The following is a 21,359-nucleotide window of genomic DNA, read 5'->3' as shown; positions in this document are numbered from 1 at the left end:
TAAATAGTGTTGAAAACGGCCTCTCTTTGCGTGCATGACTTGGCTTCCAAAAATTATCCTTTAAATATCCATTAAAATCCAAGATGTTCACGGTCTTAATTTGGGCTCCACCTCATGTACACAACACCTCTTCATGCTCACAACTCGCATACATTCTAATCTTGAATTTAATTTCCATAATTTTTCTTGCAATAATAAAATACAAAAAATCATAAATTATTGAATAAAATTCCAAATATTATAAATTGGGCGCAATATTAAAATATTGAGCATAATTAGGCATTTAATTAAAAATATACTCCTTATTGCATGAATTAAAATACCTAATTACACAATCTAAGCGCGTAACCATGGTCGTTGTTTATGATAGGGATGTGAAATTTGTGAGTTATTTTTGGAAGACCTTGTGGGCTATGTTAGGCACCAACCTCTAGTTTTCTAGTGCCTACCACCCCCAAACTGATGGGTAAACTGAGGTGATTAATAGGAGCTTCGATGACCTATTGAGATGTCTAGTGGGTGAAAACATAGGTTTGTGGGATTTGTGTCTTCCTATGGCTGAATTTGCATTTAATAGTTCAGTGAATAAAACCACAGGATTGAGTCATTTTCAGGTTGTCACTAGTTACCAACCTAGGAAGCCCATAGATCTCATCCCATTACCTCCACAAGCTAGAGTGAGTGAGCAAGCTAATGCATTTTCAAAGCTAATACATGGTCTACACTTTGAAATAAGAAGGAAAATTAACTTGAACAATGAGCATTATAAATCTATTGATGATGTACATCACAAGTTGCAAGAATTTTTAGAAGGTGATATGGTTATGGTTCGTATTCGTTCCGAGTGGATTCCTTTAGAAAAGGTATGAAAGTTGCAGGTAAAAAAGATGGAACCTTTCAAATTTATAAAGAAAATTAGTAATAATGCTTACATGCTTGGTATTCCTATTGATTTTGGTATAAGCAATGTGTTTAATGTTGAAGATCTAACCCTCTTTCTTGAAGCATCATCTTTTGTAGAGCCTTCCAATTCTAACCTTGCAAGTGATCCTATTCCATTCCCTATTCCTCATGAACATGAAAACTCAAAGTTGCCTTTGCCTCAACCTTTGCCCATGCCAAACAAGCTTGATGAGATTGAAGAGATCTTGGATGACAAGACTACATTCACACGAGTCAGATCATACCAAAATTTCTTGGCCAAGTGGAGTAGCAAGCCACTTTCCAAGAGGAGTTGGATACTTAAAGAGGACCTCCTTCGTCTCAACTCAGAGTTGTATTCAAAGTACATCACTTCTCATTCTTCAAAGAAGAATTCTTTTGGGTTTGGGAGAGATGATGGGGATCAACATGCTTTGACTATCTCCTTTACTGATATGGTGACACGTGGACTACCTCTCGATGTCCACTTTTACTCATAATTGTTTTTTAGGTATACATGGAACTACTTGAAGATCATCTACCTTTTGATAGAAGACTTTTGACAATTTTATATTATTTGTGGATGCGTTCTTGAAGATGATACTTTATGTTGGATTTTATATTTTGCATGGACACTTTAATTTGGACTTGGATAATTTGTTGACTCTATGAGTCCAATCCGGTTTTGATAATGACAAATCACTTGGTATTTGATCTGCACATTGAGTTTGTGAACAGGAACCATATTAAGCATGCACGGAAAGATAACGAGTCATGCAAGTCATAAAGTAAAGCTGACACATCTTGGCAAGATCCATGAAACTCAAAGAGTACGAGAATCAAGATGCAAGCGGCAAAATTCAAGAACATCTTGGGAATGGGTATTTAGAACTCATGTACTTACATTTTCATATAATTTAATTTGAGGCTCAACATAACTTAGAATGATTTTAGGATTCATGCATTTCATGTATATCATTAGGGGACTTTCATGGACTTAAAAATATTCTTAAAACCTTGGAAAGTACCTTTATAAAAGACTAAAGAAAGAAAGTAAAATAGATTTTTAACTTAAAAAAAAAAAGGAAAATTAAGAAAAAAGAGAACTTCAGTAACCTGAACTCACCCTCAGTAGCCTGAAGAATTTCTTCAGGAGCCTAAAGATTAAGTTCGGTAGCCTAAAGAATTAGTGGGAAAACACAGCAAGAAGGCCGAGGTACTTTGGTTGCCTAAATTGGAACTTCAATCGCCTAAAGTCACTTTAGGAGTCTGAACTTCAACTTTAGTAGCCTGAAGTACCGGGAAAGTTTAAAAATCAGATTTTTATTAAACAAACTCGCGAGCTATTTCTTTGATCCAATGATTGAGATCAATCATAAGAGTAAGACTCTATAAATACTAAATATCTAAAGCCTAGAACCAAGTTAAGACACTCAAGAAAGAGAAGAACACATCTTATTGAAAGAACAATGAAAACTTGCTCCTATTGCTATACGATTGCTTACACTTCAATCTCTAACCATCAAGCTTGGGCAAATCAACTCAAAATCTCAAAGGGAACTTGTTTACTCATTTGAATTCTCATTCTAGTATTGAGGTTTGATCATTCAAGTTATTATCTTCAAGAATTTCTCATCTCATTACTTGTTCTTGATTATCTTTAGAAAAGTTTGATCTTGTGTGTGTTCATACATATAAAAAATTGATTTTTAAAAGATCATTACTTGAGAAAGTTATTTAGCTATTAATTGATTGTTTTTTATTCAAGAGTATATATATATATATATATATATATATATATATATATATAGTTTTCATAGAGCATATTATTGAAAAATCTATTTTTGATTAGGTATTAAAAGGTTGATCTTGAAATTGCTTATACATATACATATTTATTTTAAACAAGATCGTTACTTGATTAAGGTTGTGTTATTGATTTAATGGTTTGATTCAAGTGTGCATTCAATTATAGGATTCATATTTTATATATATTAAAACACTTGAGAATGTATCCTTGGATTCATAAATATCTATTTTATTAAGGGATATCTTGTTTGGAAAATCTTATACTCAGGATTTTGTTCTTTGAATTACATATCATATACATTTACATATTACAAAGATCGAGTTGTGATTAAATAATTGATAGAAAGCTTTTTGATATAGATTGATAAAATATTCAAGATAAGGCTTTTATCAAGTTCACATTAGATATATGTGTGCATCTTTACAAAGTGAACTAGAACCCTAGTATACTCCAAAGCATTTTAAATATATCATTACGTGGGAGTTTTGGTTAAAGAGGGTTTGTGTGTTGAAGCATATCATACATAAAACGATTGTATCATTTTCATACATTCATAAGCTTCAAGTTTAATCATGTGTTAATGTGTTAGGAATTTGATTTGTACTCACACGCTTTTGTTAGAAGCATTTTTGAGTGTTATTTTTTAGATTCTATTGTATACATGGTTCGGTGTGTGAACTGGTGTGTGAGGAGAGAGTTATATCTCTTGTAAGCAGTGGAGTAGGAGGGAGTTGTGCCTCTTGCAAGCAGCGGATTGTAAGGGAAGCTCTATCCCAATTTAAGGAGCACGAATTTAGTGAAATCCTTGTGTGGTTGCGCAAGGCAAGGACGTAGGCCAAGTCGGCTGAACCTCGTAAAAACCATGTTTGTCTTCTCTCTTCCCTTTACTCTTTATTTTCAGCACTGCATTTAAATTGTGTATATTGCATGTGTAGGTTAGATAGCCTTACACATAAGTAATTGAGTAACAAGAATTCATTGGTAAATATATAAGAAGGGTTTAAGCGGTAAATAAGTGTTAAAGAATTTTTTAAATACCCAATTCACCCCCCCCCCCCTCTTGGGATTACACCTAATTCAACATTTGGTATCAGAGCGGGTTTACATAGACTTGATAGTTAATTTGTAAAATGATCATATGTCACACATTGGTGTAACTCCATTCGGTGAAGGACACTCATCCACTAGACCACCCATTTTCTGTGGTGTAAATTACACCTATTGGAAACGTAGGATGAGCATATATCTACTGAACGTAGATTGGAAGGTTTGGAAAATAGTGACTAAGGGAAATCACATTCCCATGAAAGTAATTGCTAAGATTAATGTACCTAAAACTAAAGATGAATATACTGAAGAGGATTGGAAGTTAGTACAAATCAATGCCACTGCCATGAACTTACTTTTCTGTGCATTAGATGTCAATGAATTTAATAGGATAATGGCATATAACTCAGCTAAAGAAATTTGGGAAAAATTAGAAGTTACATATGAAGGCACTAAGGAAGTCAAGGATAGTATGACAGACATGCTCACCAGTAAATATGAAGCATTTAAAATGACTACTGATGAATCCATACAATCCATGTACACTAGATTCACACACATCATTAACTCTTTAAATGCTCTTGGAAAAACTTACCCTACTTATGAATTGATCAAGAAAATACTCAGGGGATTACCTCTAGTGTGGGAAGCGAAATCTCAAGGAGATGTCGATGGAAGAACTCATTGGATTGCTCATCACCTATGAGCTGGCAAAAAACGAGAGGAAAAATAAGCAAAGAAGGTCATTGCACTTAAGGCATCATCAAGCTATTCAAGTGAAGGAAGTGATTCTGAAATGGATGATGACATGGCCTTGCTAACAAAGAAGTTTGGGAAGTTTTTTAAGAAGAACAAGAAGTTCAACAGAAAATTTCGGAACTCTAAATTGGAAAAAGGAGAGCAAAGCATGAAGAAAAAGAAGGAGGATCCATTAACATGCTACAACTGCCGAGAAGTTGGACACATCAAGCTTGAGTGCCCCAAGCTCATAAAAGCCTCAAAGAAAAAGAAGAAGACGCTGAAAGTCGGCTGGGATACACACAGCACTAGCGGTTTATAATCTGAATCCAATAACAACGAGGTGGCCAATCTGTGTCTAATGGCACATGATGACCTTGGGGTACAATCATCATTTTCATCATCTTTATATTATTCTAGTGATTCTGAAAATGAAAATGATATGATTTCATATGATGAACTGAAACAAGAATACTTGTACACTATTAAAATGCTTGAGAAGAAAACAAAAAAAAAATTTGAGTTGAGAAGTAAAGTCAAAGAACTTTCAAGCTTACTTGAACGTCAAAATGAATCTCATACATCTTTCATAAGAAATAAAGATTTGAAAATTGAGGAGTTAGAAAAGGATTTGACAGATAAATATAAAATAATTTGTAAATTTACTGAAGGACAAAACAATTTTGAAAAGCTCCTAGGATCTCAAAGCAATTCCCTAAAAAAGGAAGGGCTCGGTTTTAATGGTAAGAAAAATCTAAAAAAAAAGACATCTTTACATGGGTTATTTTACAAAAGAATCAAAGTCATATGTTCCAACTAAGAATTATTATAGAAATACTACATGCTTTAAATGTAGAAGGTTGGGTCACATACAATTCGACTGTCCTTTCAAAAATAAAGATGTAAAAATAAAGAAAGTATGGAAGGTCAAGGATCAATCTAGCACTAACCCCCCTGGATCCAAAACAATTTGGGTACCAAAGCTAGTTGTTTGATTGTGTCTTACAGATTTGCTTAAGATCAACATCCTCAAAAGATAGATGGTATATGGATAGCGGATGCTCACGTCACATGACTTGGGATAAAGCAAAGTTCATATCCATCATACCCAAGGATGAAGGGTTTGTTACTTTTGGAGATAAGGCTAAGGGAAGGATCACAGGTGTAAGTAAAGTCAGTAATGATTCCTCACTCATTATAGATGATGTTTTATTAGTTGAAGGTTTAAAGCACAATTTATTGAGCATAAGTCAACTATGTGATAAAGGCTACAAAGTATCATTTGAACATGACAAATGCATAGTTGAACACAAAACTGATAATAAGATATTGTTCATTACTAAGCGTCATGAAAACGTATATACCACAAGCTTTGATAACTTAACTTCACAGAGTGTGACATGCTTATCTTCTATGAATGAAATAAGCTGGATTTGGCATAGGAGACTTGGACACGCAAACATGGATTTAATCTCAAAACTAGTTAAGAAAGAATTAGTTAAGGGACTGCCTAAGACTAAATTTGTGAAAGATAAAATTTGTGATACATGCCAACTAAGAAAACAAGCAAGAACAAGCTTTAAGAAGAAAAAAAAAAAAGATCTCCACTACTAGGCCACTCCAAATGCTACATTTAGACTTATTTGGACCAAACCCAATTGAGAGTTTAGGAGGAAAATCATACGCCTTTGTCATAGTTGATGTTTTTTCAAGATACACATGGATATTATTCTTAGGTCACAAAGATGAAGCATGTAAACAATTTATAAACCTGTACAAGAAAGTCCAAAATGAAAAAGGATACATAATTACTAAAATTCGAAGTGATAGAGGTAGAGAATTGAAAAATCAAGGCATGGAAGACTATTGTAATTCATTAGGAATTGCCCATAATTTTTTAGCTCCTAGAACACCGTAACAAAATGGTGTAGTTGAAAGGAAGAATAAGACTATACAAGAAATGGCCAGAACTATGCTTAACGAACATAAATTACCTAAATACTTATGGGTCGAGGCAGTGAATACCACCTGCTATGTGCTAAATAGAGTTTTGATTAAACCATCACTTAATAAGACTCCTTACGAATTATGGAATGGCCATAGACCAAACATATCATATTTTCATATCTTTGGCTGTAAGTGTTTTGTGCTTAGAGACAATGAGCATCTAGGAAAGTTTGATGTGAAATTAGATGAAGGTTATCTTCCTAAGGTATGCCTTAGATAGTAAAGCCATAGAGTATATAACAAACGAACATTGACGGTCATAGAATCTATCCATGTAGTGTTCGATGAGTCAAATCCCTTCTCCAAAAGAATTGATGAAGATGAAATTGAATTAAACAATGAATTTGAAGAACTATCAATTGAGAATGATTCAGAAAAAAAGAATGAACTTAAGGAACCATCCATTGAAATTGATCAAACTGAAAATGAAGTTAATGAACCACCTAGAGAATGGAAATACATAAAGAATCATCCCATAGATCAAATAATAGGTGAACCATTACGTGGAGTAGCCACTCACTCCTCTCTTAGGAACATGGTTAGTCATTTTGTATTTCTATCTCAAGAAAAACCTAAGAATGTGAGTGAAGCTATGAAGGATGAATCTTGGGTGCTGTCCGTGCAAGAAGAATTAAATCAATTTGAGAGAAACAAAGTATGGACATTAGTTCCCATACCCAAGGATAAGTCAATCATAGGGACCAAATGGATATATAAGAATAAGAAAGATGAACATGGATTAGTTGTGAGAAATAAGGCTAGATTAGTAGCTCAGGGATATAATCAAAAAGAAGGTATAGATTTTGAAGAAACATTTGCCCCTGTAGCTAGGATGGAAGTCATACGAATGCTTTTAGCATATGCAACTTTTAAGGATTTCAAGCTATATCAAATGGACATCAAAAGCACATTTTTAAATGGCTACATAAATGAAGAAGTGTATATAGAACAACCCCCAGGCTTTGAAAACCATAAGAATCTAGATCACGTGTACAAGCTGACGAAAGCCTTGTATGGTTTAAAGAAAGCTCCTAGAGCTTGGTATGAAAGGCTAAGCGGTTTTCTATTAGAATATGGATTTACAAGAGGAAAAATAGATACAACCTTGTTCATAAAGTCTAAGAAAGATGACATTCTCCCAGTACAAGTATATGTAGATGACATCATATTTGGCGCTACAGATAAAGAATTGTGTAATGAATTTGCCAATACCATGCAAAATGAATTTGAGATGAGCATGATGGGTGAACTAAATTTCTTACTAGGACTTCAGATCAAACAAGAAAATCATGGAATATTCATAAATCAATCAAAGTATATTAGAGACTTACTCAAAAAGTTTAATATGGAAGACGGAAAAATACTAAGTACACCTATGAGCGCTTCATAAAAATTAGACAAAGATGAACAAGGTATACCGGTAGACGTCAAGCTATATCGTGGAATGATAGGTAGCTTGTTATACCTGATTGCTAGTAGACCAGATATAATGTTTAGCGTATGTTTGTGCACAAGATTTCAGTCTGCACCAAAAGAGTCTCATTTTCTAACTGTTAAACGGATACTTAGATATCTGATAGGAACTGTGGACATTGGGTTATGGTATCCTAAGTACACATCCTTTGAGATTCTTAGTTATTTAGATGATGATTTTGCGATTAGCAAAGTGAATAGGAAGAGCACTAGTGGTACTTGTCATTTCATAGGACAATCCTTGGTCTCTTGGTTTTCCAAGAAACAAAATTCAGTTGCTCTTTCCACAACTAAGGCTGAATACATAGCGGCAGGTTGTTGTTGTGCTCAAATGCTTTACATGAAGCAACAACTAAAGGATTTTGGATTAAGTTATGAAACAAACCCTATAAGATGCGATAATATAAGTGCAATAAATATCTCAAAGAATCTCATATTACATTCACAAACTAAGCACATAGAAATACGACATCACTTTCTTCGTGACCATGTGCAAAAAGGGGACGTAACACTAGAGTTTGTATGCATGGGTGAACAATGGGCAAATATATTCACGAAACCACTTGCAGAAGATAGGTTTATCCAAATTAGGCGTGAATTAGGCATCATGCATAGTCTAGAGGTTGCTTAGGATTATGTTAAATGATATAATTTAGGGGGAGCAACATCACTTACGATATAATCACTTGGTATTGCATTAATCAACAATTGGACACGTTTAAAACCTTAAGATTTCTAAGAGGAGAAGAACATAAGGGTACGTCTACTCATGCTTTATTAGTTTATACCTTTTTGTTGATGTCAAAAAGGGGAGAAAATTGGAAGAAAAAATAATAGAATGGAATTATGTAATAGAATGGAATTATGCAAAGAGGGAGATATGCAAAGGGGGAGAAACAGTTGTCAATGTCATGGATTGAAACATCATGTGCATATTCATAATGAGCATATTCAGGAACTTTGTGTATGAACATGAGCATATTGTTATTCATTCAATACTTGATGCATTCATTGAGGGGGAGCCTTGTTAAGCGTAACCCATTATATATTTTTGCTCGTGCATTTGTCATCATCAAAACAGGGGAGATTGTTGACTCTATGAGTCCAATCCGGTTTTGATAATGACAAATCACTTGGTATTTGATCTGCACATTGAGTTTGTGAACAGGAACCATATTAAGCATGCACGGAAAGATAACAAGTCATGCAAGTCATAAAGTAAAGCTGACACATCTTGGCAAGATCCATGAAACTCAAAGAGTACTAGAATCAAGATGCAAGCGGCAAAATTCAAGAACATCTTGGGAATGGGTATTTAGAACTTATGTACTTACATTTTCATATGATTTAATTTGAGGCTCAACATAACTTTGAATGATTTTAGGATTCATGCATTTCAAGTATATCATTAGGGGACTTTCATGGACTTAGAAATATTCTTAAAACCTTGGAAAGTACCTTTATAAAAGAGTCAAGAAAGAAAGTAAAATAGATTTTTAAAATAAATAAATAAAGGAAAATTGAGAAAAATGGGACTTTAGTAGCCTGAACTCACCCTCAGTAGCCTGAAGAATTTCTTCAGGAGCTTGAAGATTAAGTTCAGTAGCCTGAAGAATTAGTGGGAAAACACAACAAGAAAGCCGAGGTACTTCGATTGCATAAACTGGAACTTCAGTCGCCTGAAGTAACTTTAGGAGCCTGAACTTCAACTTTAGTAGTCTGAAGTCGCGAGAAAGTTTACAAATCATATTTTTATTAAACAAACTCGCGAGCTATTTCTTTGATCCAATGGTTGAGATTAATCTTAAGGATAAGACACTATAAATACTAAATATCTAAACCCTAGAACCAAGCTAAGACACTCAAGAAAGAGAAGAACACATCTTGTTGAAAGAGGATTGAAAACTTGCTCCTATTGCTATACAATTGCCTACACTTCAATCTCTAACCATCAAGCTTGGGCAAATCGACTCAAAATCTCAATAGGAACTTGTTTACACATCTGAATTCTCATTCTAGTATTGAGGTTTGATCATTCAAGTTATTATCTACAAGAACTTCTCATGTCATTACTTGTTCTTGATTATCTTTAGAAAAGTTTGATCTTGTGTGTGTTCATACATATAAAAAATTGTTTTTTAAAAGATCATTATTTGAGAAAGTTATTTAGCTATTAATTGATTGTTTTTTATTCAAGTATATATATAATTTTCATAGAGCATATTATTGAAAAATCTATTTTTGATTAGGTATTAAAAGGTTGATCTTGAAATTGCTTATACATATACATATTTATTTTAAACAAGATCGTTACTTGATTAAGGTTGTGTTATTGATTTAATGGCTTCATTCAAGTGTGCATTCAGTTATAGGATTCGTATTTCATATATATTAAAACACTAGAGAATATATCCTTGGTATTCATAAATATCTATTTTATTAAGGGATATCTTGTTTGGAAAATCTTATACTCATGATTTTGTTCTTTGAATTACATATCATATACATTTACATATTACAAAGATCGAGTTGTGATTAAATAATTGATAGAAAGCTTTTTGACATAGATTGATAAAAAAATTCAAGATAAGGCTTTTATCAAGTTCACATTAGATATATGTGTGCATCTTTACAAAGTGAACTAGAACCCTAGTATACTCCAAAGCATTTTAATTATATCATTAGGTGGGTGTTTTGGTTAAAGAGGGTTTGTGTGTTGAAGCATATCATACATAAAATTATTGTATCGTTTTCATACGTTCATGAGCTTCAAGTTTAATCATATGTTAATGTGTTAGGAATTTGATTTGTACTCACACACTTTTTTTAGAAGCATTTTTGAGTGTTATTTTTCAGATTCTATTATATACACGGTTCGGTGTGTGAACCGGTGTGCGAGGAGAGAGTTGTATCTCTTGTAAGCAGCGGAGTAGAAGGGAGTTGTACCTCTTGTAAGTAGCGGATTGTAAGGGAAGCTCCGTCCCAATTTAAGGAGCAGGGATTTAGTGAAATCCTTGAGTGGTTGCTCAAGGCAAGGACGTAGGCCAAGTCGACTGAACCTCGTAAAAACCATGTTTGTCTTCTCTTTTCCCTTTACTCTTTATTTTCAGCGCTGCATTTAAATTGTGTATTTTGCATGTACAGGTTGGATAGCCTTACACATAAGTAATTGAGTAACAAGAATTCATTAGTAAATATATAAGAAGGGTTTAAGCGGTAAATAAGTGTTAAAGAATTTTTTAAATACCCAATTCACCCCCCCCCCCCTCTTGGGATTACACCTGATTCAACATATTTTATTTCAAGACTTTATGGACTCATGGATTGAATATTTAAAGACTTAGATATTTATTCTTGAAGACTATTAGGTGCATGAAGACCCAAGTGAAGATGTTGAAGCAAGATCGAGCCCCAAGACCCATATGGACCCCCACATAATTTGTGGACCTCACACAGTTTTATGCTCCATAAGCCACAAGTTTTTGACTTCCTTTTTGGCACATGTTTGAGTCACAAATTTGAATTGTAATAATGTAAGAAAACTAAGCTTGAGTTGTGTGTCTATGAGTTGGAATTCCTTGTTTTTAGTAAGTATTAATTGTATTCGGTTGTCTTTAGCGTGAGAGTTGTGAGAGTGTTTAATGTTTTGTCTCCTGTACTAGTCTTTATATCCTTTCTCATTGTAAGAACTCTAATTAGTCTATGTTTTGAATATTAAAGAAAAACTCCATTGTTGAAGCTTGAAGCTTTGTCCAATCTTGTGATTGTGTAGTGTGAGGCTACACCATTCTCACTGGAGATCAAATGGTGAAAGACCACTCTATCTAACATCACCACCGCCCCTCCTCCCTTTCTCACCCATATGGCCTCTGCTTCTAAATACCCACACGGCCACCCCCCTCTAAATACCCACACAGTCTCCTCTCTCTACACATACATATCCACTTTCACATTTGTATTTCAAACCTTGATTGAAGGACTTCTGGCGTGGTCTAAGCTCATGTTGAGCAACGTCAAATCATCCAATGATTCTCTTGGGTAAACTTGTTACTTTTCTTGAATCCTTGCTTGATTGTGTGAGCCATTACTTGAAGCCTAGAATCCCGCCCACTTGAATCCATAGTTTTCAATATTGTCACTTGCTAATATCAATCGTAAGAATATTAATTTGTTAAACTAAAACTTCCATTCTTGAAATTTTAAAGTAGCATCTTTCCATATAAAAACTTGATTCCTAAATAAAGGAACACTTGGGGACTTAATTTATGGATAAAATCATACATTTTTTCAAAACTCTTACAACATGTGAATCGTCACATAATTTATGATGTTTGTATTTGATTGATTGAATTCTTGAATTAAAGTATTCACGTGTACGTGCTTGCTTGAGGGTTGACCATAAGACTAGACCGACCATACCCGTCCTACATCAAGTGTGCCTGACTATAGGGGAGAAGATTTCATCATAATCAACCCTTTTCTTTTGTGAATATCCCTTTGCTACTAACCGAGCTTTGAACTTCTCTCCTTCCTTTTCTAATACCGATTTCTTCTTCCTATACACCCACTTGCAACATATTGCCCCTCTTCCATTTTGGAAGCTCCACCAAATACCACGTATGATTCTTATGAAATGACTCCATTTCCTCCACCATAGCACCCATTTATCTACTTTTCTCTAGGTTGTGCACCACCTCTTGAAAATTAGTTACATCCTTACAAGTAATAATGAGAGCATAAGACACCATATCATCAAATCCATACCTAGGCAGTGGCTTGATAGTGCATCTGGGTCTATGCATAGCAATACAATCATCCTGGTGGTTTCCCGAGCTAGAACTCCCTACATTATGAACACCATCATCATTGTCCTGAGTCTTTAACTCCACCTGCACAACATGCTCATTTCTGCCCCAGTTTTCTAGCACCTGTTTCTCTTTATCTTCCTTCTGAGTAGGCTTCACCATGGCTTTCTCATCGAAAACCATGTCTCTTTTGATCACCACCTTGGTTTCCATTAGATCCCATAGCTTGAACCCTTTCACACCTTTCTGATACCCTAGAAAAATGTAGCGTTTAGACTTTGCATCAAGCTTTAACCTATCCTCACTATAAATGTGCACATAGGCTGGACAACCAAATACTCTCAATCCAGAGTAGTCTATTGTATTACCTATCCACACCTCCTCCACAAACATCCCCTCTAGTGATGCCCTTGGTGATCGGTTAACCAAGAAATATGTCATACTCACTACCCCGGCCCAGAAAATCTTTGCAAGCCTGCAGTCAACCCGAGACACTGAGCTCTTTCGGCCAGAGTTCAATTCATTCTTTCTGCCACACCATTCCATTGTGGTGTTTGGTGAACTGCAAAATGTCTCCTTATGCCATGTTGCTCACAAAACTCCATGATCTTAGAATCAGTATACTCAGTTCCATTATCTAATTGAGGCATTTAAATCTCTTCTTGGTTTGGTTTCCCACCTCAACTTTCCACAATTTAAACCTTGCAAACATCTCTAACTTGTGCCACATGAATTATACCAAAACCTTCCTTGAATAATCATTGATAAAACTAATGAAGTACATACGTCCACCCTATGATGCCACTCTCACCAGCTCCCAAACATCCGAATGAATGTAGTCAGGAATACCCTTCGTATTATAAGTGACTATTTTGAACTTCAACTTATTCTATTTCCCAAGAACACAAAACTTACGAAAATTCGGCCTACATATTTTGATATCCTTCAAAAGATTCCTCTTATGGAGTTCCTTCATCCCACGCTTACTTATATGCCCAAACTGCATATGCCACAAAATAGTATTATCTAACTCAGAATCTACGGCAGTAGCTCCACCTACAACTGTAGTATCTAGTAGTGCATAGATATTTCCTACTAACTTCTACCCCATTCATCACCATTAGAATGCCTTTACACACCTTCATTACCCCACTTTTAGACTTGTAACTAAAACCGTTACAATCCAAAGTACCTAATGAAATTAAATTCTTCCATAGATCCGTTATACGCCTTACATCACATAATGCTCTCACAACACCATCATACATTTTAATTTTTATGTTTCCTATTCCAACTTTTTTTCATGACACATAATTTCCCACTAGAACATAACCAAAATTAACTGAACTATAGGTGCTAAACCATTCTTTCTTTGGTGTCATGTGATAAGAGCACGCCGAATGTAGGATCCAAAAATCCGTAAAGCAATTTGACCCCGATGAAATAAAAAGCATATCACCATCACTGCTCTCCGAGTCTCATTCTTTCACTATATTCGCTGATTTTGAAGAGCCCTCTTGATTTTCTGCATTCCCTTTCTTCCTTTCCGGACACTTCGAAATTTATGTGCCCATTTTTCCTACACTTAAAACACCTTATGTTCACCTTCTTCTTGGGCTACGACCAAGACTTATTACCACTTGATCCGTTCCAAAACTTGCTTCTCCCATGTTCTTGGTTACCCTCTACCACAAGCTCTTCTGTAACGCCCCGGACCCGAAAGTGGGGCCCAAGGTGTTATTCTAAATAAATCTCTGATACCAAGTAATTTCACAGCAGAAGATTTCCATAAAAAATACTAGAGTACTAAAAACCATCCTTTATTACAATAAAAATCCTAGTATCACATTAATAGATCTGAACTCATGAAAACATAAATAAGATATCAACAACAATATCTCCAATATCATTTTAATATATCCTTAGGAATTTCAAAATAACCCAAAATAACAAGATTAACATTTAATCTAAACCTCTCTATCTAGTCCCACCCATGCTTCCGCTGTGCTACTTTGATTACTGTCATACTCTACAGGGCATCTGAAAAATGATATATAATGATGGGGTGCGACACCTCTCAGTAAGAAGGAATAAATTATCATCAGTGTGTGACCAATGAGTTTTAATATATCATTTATATAAATAACATTCAGTGCGTATATCATATAAATAACATTGTATACTATAGGTCATGTTGACATATAAAGCAATCCATCCTTCGGCGACCATATCTGGTGCATACACAAGCACTCATTGACATTGGGCCCCTTTCTAGCACCCTACCCCGTACGGTAGGCCTACTAAGCAAGCCTTCAGCAAGCCCTCGGCTAAAACCCGAGGATCAAAGTGTCACGTATCGCTGTCCTCCTCTGCCTTGATATCACCAAACATATCCCTTAGATATTCAATTGCACAACACTATGGTACTATACTCATTTATCCTTATTTATCCATTTATTCTCGGGCTGGTGTGTATATGGGAGGAATAATACCATGCTGACCTATATGCCCCTTCATACCATTTATCATTTCCAAATCCATGGATTCTTTTTAATAGTCGTAATCTCAACAAGTTTAATTTAAACAATAACTGAAATATTCTCATGCCACACATTTAAATGATAAATCATACTTTGATAACATTCATATAATCATATACCTCATATTATAATCATATATTCAGATTTGAAACCAACATAATATTCATACACTCATATTTCATACTTTAATCGGTTAATCTTTTAAAATAGCTGACATAATTTATTCACTTTACCCGATCCTGAAAATATGCCTAAAACGTTCGGAGGATGGAAACCCTGGCTTTTCAAAACTACTGATGGAAGTAAGTCGACGAGCTGAGAGAAATGAGAGATACTATCGAAGACCAAGGTGGAGTCCCGGGAGACCTTAGGAGAGTGAGAGACACGAAGGAGAAACAAATCAATTGGAGGGTCAAAACCCTAGCATAGAGAAAAAGAGGAAAGGAAATTTTCTAAAAAATAATGAGCCCAAACCTATTTATAGAGAAGCTAACCCGCAGGAAACCGTCGACGATTTTTTTGGGCTTTATGAAACTGTTGACGGTTTGACGCTTAAATTGCTCTTGGTAGCTATAACTATCGACGATTTTTCTGAGACTCCTTGAAACCGTCGAAAATTTGGTCCTATACCAAACCAATTTCCTTATTTCCTTTTCTTTTATTTATTTTCCTTTATTTTTTTGAGTTCAGGTCCTTACATCTTCATCTTGCGAAATTTTAGTGCAGGCTTTCTGAAGGGACTTGCGGAATAGTCCTAAGATCTAGCTGTAGTGCATACGGATAACCAAAAAAAAATTTGATCATGCAAATCCTAATTCCGTGATTAGGATTTTACCTATAAAATTTGTTTGGTTTGATCCCGAATCTGTAAGTATGAAAATGAGTTCTTGAAGACGACCAGGAATCTTCTACTATATTTCTTGAACACACCCTACTCCTAAGAGAGGGGGCTCGTAGGCGGCTGCTAGGGTTTTCTTTTCTCACAAAAATGTCTACCTCTGTGAGAGTTCGCTCGTCTTACCCTAGCTGCTAAATGGAGTGTGTGTATATAGGCTACAACAAGGACCTCTAGGCAAATATGACTAGGGCTTCCCACGTAATTAAGAATTCCTAATCTGACTCGAATTCATCCTTAATTACGTTAATTATAATTCATACCACTAAAGAATTATAATTGCACTCCCTCTCATATTCAAAATTAAATTTCGACCTCCTATTATTAAATTCTTATTTATCTCCCCATGTAAAGATTACAGATACCCGTCTATTAAATTAAATTATTAAGAATTTAATTAATTGACATATTAATTCATTGATACCTTCCACTTAACTTATTTGATGTGTTGGATTCAAAATCCACTTGCAGGGTTTGACACAATCAAAACTTATAAGCTTCCTCAATGTGGTATCATCAATCCTGATACCAGGACGTGGATTCCATCAATAATTAATGTTCACCATATTCATAATGTCATCACCCAATTCACTAAGTTTATTGACCCATAAAGAATCTCACTCTTCTATGAATCAAAGTAATAAACATTGTATACACGTGTTCAATAATCAGATAAGGATTAAGAGCATAAGCACTCATAATAACCGTGAGGTATTAATTGTTTTTTATAGTCAGTATAAAAACAATTACCCTAAGACGGTCTTGTTTAATACACACAAAATGTACTAGCACAAGGAGTTGGAACTGTACCATTCCCAATAGTCAAGACAGGCCTATTAAAACCTTGTGTTACAATCCTACCAATGGTGTGTCCAATTTCATTTAAGACTGTGAACAATAAACTTATATTCTAAAAGAACTAATCTTCTATGTATAAGTCGTACTCTACACACAGGATCACCTACTATATAGAATAAAAGACGCACATGCATAATCATTAAATCAATAATGTCAAGCAAACATTGCTCACAAAGATTCTCATTAAAATGGAATAACTGAAGTTATTAATAAATACTAAAACCGATTACATAAAGCATGTCTTTTAGTATAAATCCCTAACACTTTCTTCCTCTGATGAAAATCCAATAGAGCGCTTGTTATCTCTTCCAAATTCAAGGTTTCTTTGCCCCATGTTAATGTTGTAACTAGATTTTCATACATGTGAGACACAGGTAGGGAATTAAATAGCATCAGCTTCTTCCTTGAACTTCACATCAACCTGCATCAAATCACTAATTATTTTATTGAATACATTGATGGGCTAATTCAAATTTGAACCCTCTATCATTTTAAGCCAATAAGACTTTTACTTAAGATGCAATTTGTTCGTTAGAGATTTAGACATATATTGGCTTTCAAGTTTCTGCAAAACAACCACAAAAGATTCCTCATCCATGACGTGATACAATACATCATCGACCAAACAAAGTCTGATTGTTGCCACAACCTTCATTTCCAATTCCTTTCAACTTGTTTCATCTATGCCTTCCGGTTGACCTCCATATAATGCCTTCACAATACCTTACTATACTAACAGATCTTTAACCCTTCTCTACCATAGTCCAAAGTTTCCTATTCCATCAAACTTAACAACATCGAACTTTTCAAAAGAAACCCCAGAAGCCATTGAAACTAATAGCTCTGATACCAATTTGTTGTGCAAATTAATGTGTAGCAGAAACAAACAATCTCATAATGCAACACTTAACAATAAAATATACAGAAAACACAATAAGACAGATTATAATGAAAGCAATAAAATAATGACACGAAGAATTACGTGGTTCGACAATGACTATGTCCACGGGAGTAAAACAACAGTAAATTTTTACTACCTTGTGTCCAAAGACACTGAGTTGCATCACACAACATGTATATATAACTTTTCCCGAGGCTTTTCCTCCCAAACCCAACCTATCCAACTTCCCAACTCAAACTTTGAAAACCAACGCTAAGTAACCAAGCCAAACTGTCGATGGTTTCAGACATACTGTCGACGGTTTGAAGCTGAGACCAAACAGTCGATGTAACAACACCAAAAATAGTTGATTGTTTCTCTGCACCTGGAAAAACCATCGACGGTTTCAGGGAAACCATTGATGGTTTCCACCTATAAGTCAGCATTCCTGTCTTCTACCATGTTTTCTCTTTGTACATGCATTCCACTCAACATATGAACCACATATTACAACAAATTAAAATAATAATAAAAATAAATAAATTTCATCTCCCCAAATTTCAAAGTTATCGAATCAATTTTAAAAAATGTGTTTCCTGTGCTTGCACCTAATTTGTGCATCAATCAAATTTATAAAATGAAAAAAAGTCCTTTTTTGTGCTTACATCGAGTCTAGCGCATCAATTCAGATTTATCAAATAAAAAAAATTAATACCTTTGATTTACAAAAAATTTGGTGTATCAACCATATCCCACATTCATCTTATCAAATCAAAACTAATTTAAAAAAAAAAAAAAATTCTTGTGATGGGAAGGCCAGAGCAAGCGATGGTGGAGGGATGATGGCCATCATGAATATATTTCATACTCCAAATTAGAGGTGAAATTAAAGATCTCACACTCCTCATCCTTTCTTTCTTCAGCAACATCTTTAGTTCTTCTCCTCCACACAGTTGTAGTGTAAGTAGAGACAACAAGTGGTGTGGTGATAGTCTCACTTGCTCCAAATTTTGTGATGATAAGGGAGGCTATAGCAAAGATGATGGGTGGTTGGCAGTGATGGTCATTATAGGAAGTAGTGGGTGAAGGCAGTGGTTGTCCACACAATCGTGCATAGGCAGAGACAATGGATGGTTGGTGATGGTCTCACCTACTCCAAAATTGGTGATGGTTATAAAAGGTTATGGTGGAGACAATGGAAGGTTGGTTATGGCGATCATCATGGGAGGTAGTGGGTGGAGGCAGTGGTGGTTGATGATGGTGTCATGGCAATGGTTAGAGTATGCATATGATAAAGAGGATGAGGTGGGCAAAGGGCTTGGGTGAGACAAACGTGATGGTTTGAGAAAATGCCTTCGAATATCTTTTAACAATAAAATGAGTGCTATATGAACTAGAGGGATTAAAAGAATATTTAAATATCCAATAAAACACAACTAATCTCTTAGGGTTTGTTTGATATCATTGTTATTTTCTATTTTCTATTTTTTATTTTTATTTTTGTATAGTAAAGAAATAGATTTAAAAAACGTATTTATTTATGTTGTTGTTGACTTTTTGAGTTCGATCCCTATTTTGATGCTGACAAAGCATCTGTATCTTATGTGTGTATTTAGTTTGTGAATAGGTTCATATTTCAGCACACACATAAGGTTTAAGGGAAATGGAGACCAAGATGGATCTTAATACACATATACCTGGCGTACTCCATGAAAAGAAAAGCAAGAGATCAAGAAGAAGACATTTAAATTTCATTGTATTGCATTTAATTATTAATTTGGTCTATAATAATTGCATGGTATGCATGATGTGGATGTAAGCTCAAAATGACCATAAACTAACCCTAGGGACCAACACATAAACTAATTACTTAATTAACTAATTGGTTAGGGTCAAAGATTAGGGCTAAAATGAAGTTTACAAGGTCGAGCAACGCCAGATTTTTTGGCTTAATTCAAAAGCTTAGACTGTAGGGAATCGAATAAAGACCATAGTTGAACTCAGGGGCAAAATAGGAATTTCACTTGCCTCGGTCGACCAACCATCGCAAGGTCATTTGACCTTGATCGACCAAATTATGAAGTTAACCAAAGTCAAAGCTTTGGTCAACCAAATGCTTGGCTGTATAAATGCCTCGATCAACCAAACCGACCAAAAGTCAACATATTGACTTTGCTCGGTCGACCCTTTTAAAATGAACGTGTCCTCCATGGTCGACCGAACTGAAATGTGTCTAACCCCCAACTACTTGGTTGACTTAAATCATAGTTCAAAGTAGCCACAGTCAACCGAACCTCATGAACGGTCAGCCGAACCTCAGCCATGGTTGACCGAACCTACGAAAGATTCGAAATCACCTTTGGATGGTCAACTAAAACCTTACTTCAAAAATGCCACGGTCGACGAAACTTAGTGATATGGTCGACCGAACCTCTCGGTTGGAAAATTTTTTACTGCAGTTAAACAGGGTTATTTTTCATTAAACCTAATTAAATATTTTCAAAAATACCCTTTGTGTCCCCTACGATCATATTTTCACCCAACTCTATATATACCCTTCACTTGTCTTAATAAGACAGGATTAGCAAAAATCATTAAGAAAAATTCTCTCAAATTTTTATACTCATTTTTTATCCTCTCTTTATTATTACCTTGAAAAATCTATTTTCAAGAGAGCATTATATTTGTCTTGGGCATTTGTTTCTACAGATCAAATTGTTTTACTCTCATATTGCATTCCTTTTTCAAATCATATCTTTTGAGAGTAAATCCATAGTTTTCTCCCACATACTTCATTTGATAAATATTCTTGGGAGTTAATATTATTTGCTTGTGAATCTTGCACATCCATTATTAGATTCAAATGCTCGTTTGCTTGTTGTTGACCTTATAGGTCACGCCCGATTTTGATTATGACAAATACTCATAATATCTAATGAGTATATGAGATTATGTGCAGGAACCTCAATCATCAAGATCAAAATGCACATAAAGTAAAGGAAGTTTGAAGACCAATTTATTTTTATGATTGTAAAATATGTTTCTCCTGCGTAATTGGTCTGTAATAGTAAATTAGGGTCTTTGGTTTGTAATAAGCACACACATCACATGCATGGTCTATTACATAAGTTCAAACCAAGAATAACTAAAAATGACCTTACAAAGACCTTAGGGTTTACCCTTCGGTCGACCTCACCGGATTTTTTTTGTATCTTCAAAAAGAACCCAAAAATGAGCCTAAGACACTCACCTTTACACTCATAAATGTTAGACACTTGAGTAGGGTGAAAGTGTGCTGAATCAAGACCGAAATGCACAATTTGTGCACTTTCGGTCAACCGACCTTGGCAGTTCATTCTGCCCCGGTCGATCAAAATTGGTTTGG

Source organism: Malania oleifera, chromosome 13 (assembly GCF_029873635.1).
Source record: "Malania oleifera isolate guangnan ecotype guangnan chromosome 13, ASM2987363v1, whole genome shotgun sequence".
NCBI lineage: Eukaryota > Viridiplantae > Streptophyta > Magnoliopsida > Santalales > Ximeniaceae > Malania > Malania oleifera.
Note: the sequence above shows the minus strand (reverse complement) of the source record.